The following is a 4,935-nucleotide window of genomic DNA, read 5'->3' as shown; positions in this document are numbered from 1 at the left end:
CTCAGCAAGTCAGAAGAATGACTATAAAGGTCTGTGTTTCACAGCTACTGCGTGGGCTCGTAGCTCTCAGCATTTTCACATCTGACATAAGTCTCTGAAGGCACAGAAAAAGGACGAAGAGAATGGACAAATCTTATGTGCCATTTTCATTTTACTGAGATCAGCATATTTGGGTATATAGTGAATAGAAGCCATTAACAAAGAAAAAGGTTTCTTGACCCATCTTTCCAATTTCTAGTGCAACTTGTTATGGTTAGCAAAAGCTGAAAGGACACATGTCCCTCAGCATTTATGACAGATTTAGAGTTTTCTCAGTTAACCAAGAGAAGATGTGATGTCTCTGACTATATTGTTCTTTCAAAACTTAGTGTTTTTTCTTGGATCATTTCTAACTCTACAGCTCCTCCATGTGGAGATCATTAACAAACAAGAAATTAATAATGCTAAACACTAGGTATTAATACTTTTTTTTATGGGTTTGCAGAAGACTAGCAGTATTCTAAATGTTTAGGACATTTTTTAGAGGTATTCAACCCTGTTCAGCAGAAACCCATTTTCTGAAAACTGGTGAAAAGCAGTGCAGTAATTCCGTACATCAGAATGCCACTGCTAATGCTGCGGCATTACAATTCCAATTCTAGTTTAAGTTACCCTTTTTCCTTTGTTATCACATGAATTACACAAACTAACTTTTTATTCATGTTTAATTATATTTGTTCCTGTGTGCCCGTATAGGAATCTCACATCTATGTCCTACTTCATGCTATCAGGGAGTTTGGGGATTTTCTCCTGTATGTTGGTAAAGAGGACCCAAATCCTGATTAACCAACCTGCTGGTTGGGAACAGGGCTGAAGGCTGGATCTAGTAAAGAACAGCCTTCCCATAACCGCTTCCCATGCTGCCTGTCCACAGCCATCAGAAACTGAGCCGTAGATTATTTAATGCAATATTTAAAACAACTATTCAATAGATAGTGAATATTATCTGTGTGTTAATGATGACACAGTCCAAACGACTTCATTAAACACTAATAAGCATTAGGCTTGGGGTAAACTGAAAAGACAAGAAGAGAGAACCACCTGACGCTCTGCAGGAATTTTAGAGAGTAGGCACTGGCACTCACCATCCCCTCGCACCCCTCCAGGAGGAACAAAGGTGATATGAAGAGAGACTGTATCTCCCCTGCCCGTTCTCACAGCTGAATTGGAAACGGCCAGTGTTCTCAAAGGTTGTTCAGACAGCTTTCAGTCATCACAAGGATATCTGATGTATGCCTGTAACTTAAAAAAAGTTATCTGTTAACATTTTTGATTGAAGGTTTGAAGTTGAATAGGAAATGGAAGAAAATATGGAAAGAAGAGAGACTTCAGGTACTGCTAGATTTGGACTGCAAACCACCCTTTTAATAAATGTCCAATGGTCTGAACTCACATCCGCTATTGATTAGTACAAGAGCGCATCTCACACATGGTAAAGCAGTCTTTCCTGATGCTTTTATGAAGTGTTTCCTTAAGCCAGGCCTCAGAATAGGTAGGGACTGTTGTGGGATTCTTTCTGTTAGCTCTAGTCAGGTTTTGACCTCAGATCTTAAAATAAATGGAGCTAGCCAATTCCTTTTGAGAACAGTATTTTATATCTTTTTGAAGTATAGTTGAGCTCAGCAAAGAAACCTTAGTCCTTCCTTGTTTCAGTACCACCAAAAGCCCAAAGCTGCTCTGAACTAGAATAAACTGCTGACTGAAGCGTTCTGCATAACTATGGCCTACAGCACAAAAGGGCTGCCCCACCGCTATGGCAGGGAATGAGATGGGGTGCACCAGACAGGCTTCTTTCACTCCAGCATTCGGTTGAAATCAAGAAGAAAAATAATAACATTTGGACAGTTTCTGCTCTGAAAGAACAAAAAGATTTTTGAAGCCAAACAGAATGTATGAAATGAGCACACAAAATCATTTCAAAACAGTAATTTATTTTAGGGGTGGCATAAAATAGAATGATTACAAAGGGCAAAAGCAACCTTTTTCATTGCTATCTTCTCGCCATGTAGACACTTGTAAATTTTAGTTTTGGAATAATCAATGAAATCTTGGCATTCTCAAGGGCCCTTTCCTGTTAACCCATCAATATGTACTCTGTTCCTCCAGCTACCCCAGACCAGTTGCTTACTGTTTGTACAAAGCTTTTTTTTTTTTAATATAAAAACACAGACTAGGTTTTAAATATTATTTTTGTTCCCCTCCTTATCAGCTCTTTCTCCCTTCTCTGAATCATTATATTTAAGGTCGTGAACAGAAAGAACCAAAGAGTAATGGTTTAATTAAGTATAAACATAACTAGACCAGAGGAACACTGTTGCATTCAGACAGGAGATTTACATTAAACTATGTGCTGGCACACATAGGCACGTCTGTACTCACCGGGCACACTATATATATTAATCTGCGCATTGCAGCATGACAGATTTACAGTTGGAGGAACTAATGAGATGCAGAAAAACCGATATGCAAGCAGATAAAATTGTAAGCAGCAAGACCTGAGAAAGAGATGGAGTTTGCAGTGCAGAATTTCATTATTGTATCTATATGCATAACCTACTGATTACAGCCACAGTAAAAGTGTGTAACAGGCTGGCTTTGTTTGAGAGTCCTCACTGCATGTTCAAGGTCCAAAGCTGGGGCATGTGAGGGAAGACTTTGTTCCCATATGTGTACTCATCTAGTAGAACTACAAAAACCTGTGTTAAATTTTTGTTTCTGCTTAAATACACACCTAGTACCGTTTAACATACCGTTAAAACACCTGCTGTAAGAGGCCCCCTTACATGTCTCTGTTTCCTAACCTTTTAAAGGTGGATAATGATACTTGCCTATGTCAGAGACATACAAGAAAGTTACCTTTATATTTCTTTTTTTGTAAACATCCTGAAGTGTACAAATAGAAGGTAATGTGGAAATAAAATATATTACAATTTTAAACAATTTCTACAACTGAGGAACTAACTTCTAGCTCAGTTCAGTATTCTGTTGTATTCAGTTTTCCTTTCCTTTCTACAGGCTGACAAGCAATGCACTTACACAAAGCTGTTGTAGAAAGCACACTAGCAATTCAATTGTTATATGTCTCTTTAAATAGCAACAATTATTTTTGTTTTGAACAACTTTTAGATAACGCAGGAGAAAAGAGACATGATGACGATGGTGTGGAAAATTAATTACCTGAGGAACTCTTTCAGATGGATTTCTTCCTCTCTCTCAGATATTTACAATGTGCTTTTCTTCTCACAGATGCTGAAGGCACTCAGTTTTCTACACTGCTTTCTAGTCCTTGACAGTGTATTTTCTTTGCTCATGTAAATTATGCTGAAGCTGCAAAGTAGTCATATACTGCTCTTTACTATTCAAGTTCAACTAATATGTAGATGTTTAAAAAGGGCCACGATATACCCAGAAGAATAATTTGTCTGGTGGTAAGGATCTAAGGTAATCTTTAATTTTGGATCCTGGGTTCTTTCCAAGTCAGAAACACTTATGACACAATCCCCCACAAAAAAAATGATTAATAGTGAGGAAGAAAAAAAAAGTTTGCCTGTTCCATCAAATCACTGTGATTGATCTATTGTACTTCAAATGAAGTATGTTACTGCCAAAGGACACTGCTGCTCCTGAGGTAAAATATGTAGTGTTCTAGAAAAAGTTTTATAGTTCCCTAAGCTGAAGGAAAACAGTGTTTCTGATTTCTTTCAGTTGTTGACTCACCCTGAGCGAAGATGTCCAGACGCCATGTGATCAGTGTGAAGCAAAACCAAAGGCTATTGAATTGATTGCAACTATGTAGAAGATTTCAGGCCTGAGAAGACAGGGGAAGCAGATGACTGCAGATGATTAGAGATGATGTTCCTTGTCGGTGCTACTCAATGGCTCTTACCTCTTCGTGTCGGTATATTGTGAAAAATGTCTCCTGTCATCCTGGTGTAGCTTACCTTCATGGCAGACGCAATGTGGATTTCTATGGACAGGTTTTAACAATGGGTCTTGGAACATCTTTTCTGATGAGAGAAATGGGTCATGGGGGACAGCAGTATTTGAGGCAGGTCTTGGGGAAAGATAGAGATCTTGTCCTGACGAACCATGTCTCCACAGCCTGCTCTGGCACCCACCCTTGGGGCAAACCCACCATGCCATAGTCCAAGTTCACCAACGCGACTTGAAAGACATTGGTGTCTCTTCCTCTCTAGACTCCAGTCCCCAGCAGGGTCCTGCCAGCCACACCTCCCCTGAGCACCACTGTTCCCAGCCAGACCCTGCAGAACAGCCAAAATACCTACATCTGCCAGCAAACCACCCTTTTCAGCACCGCTCAGGGCCCCAGAGCCACAACCCAACCCCAACACTGCAACATGGTCCCACAACACAACGGCATGCGGTCCCCCAGGGCCTGCACAGCCTGCTCGCACCTGGGCCACCGGCAGCTTGCTTGGGAGATGACCCTCATGGAGGCCATGCAACTTTTTCCCCACGCAAAAACAGGTGCTGCTCAAACACTTGAGCTTCAGTTTCATTTGTGCCATCTGAGGCACCAAAGTGCCACGACGGTCTCGTTTTCTGCACACAGATGCGGAAACCCCACTGCACGCTTCCCTTCTGTCACCTTCCCACACTGACCAGATCTCCCGTGTGACTGCGAGCGCATCAGATAACCTTCCCCAGCTGCAAACATGAATTTGTGGCTTTCCACGTTAAATTTCTGGAGTGTGGAAGACGGCATCATCTCAGTACCTTGGTGACAGCACCCAGGTGGCCTGTGCCTGCCTTGAAGGGGGCGGCGAGAGGGGAGAACAGTGGGCAGCGCTCCTGCCTGCCCCCCTGCCTGCCGGGCTGTTTTGGCAGAGGAAACACTGAGGCCCCTCTCAGAGTTCAGAGCCTGAATTCTGCTCA

This window comes from Pygoscelis adeliae, unplaced genomic scaffold (assembly GCF_000699105.1).
Source record: "Pygoscelis adeliae isolate BGI_AS28 unplaced genomic scaffold, ASM69910v1 Scaffold24, whole genome shotgun sequence".
NCBI classification, from domain to species: Eukaryota; Metazoa; Chordata; class Aves; order Sphenisciformes; family Spheniscidae; genus Pygoscelis; species Pygoscelis adeliae.
Note: the sequence above shows the minus strand (reverse complement) of the source record.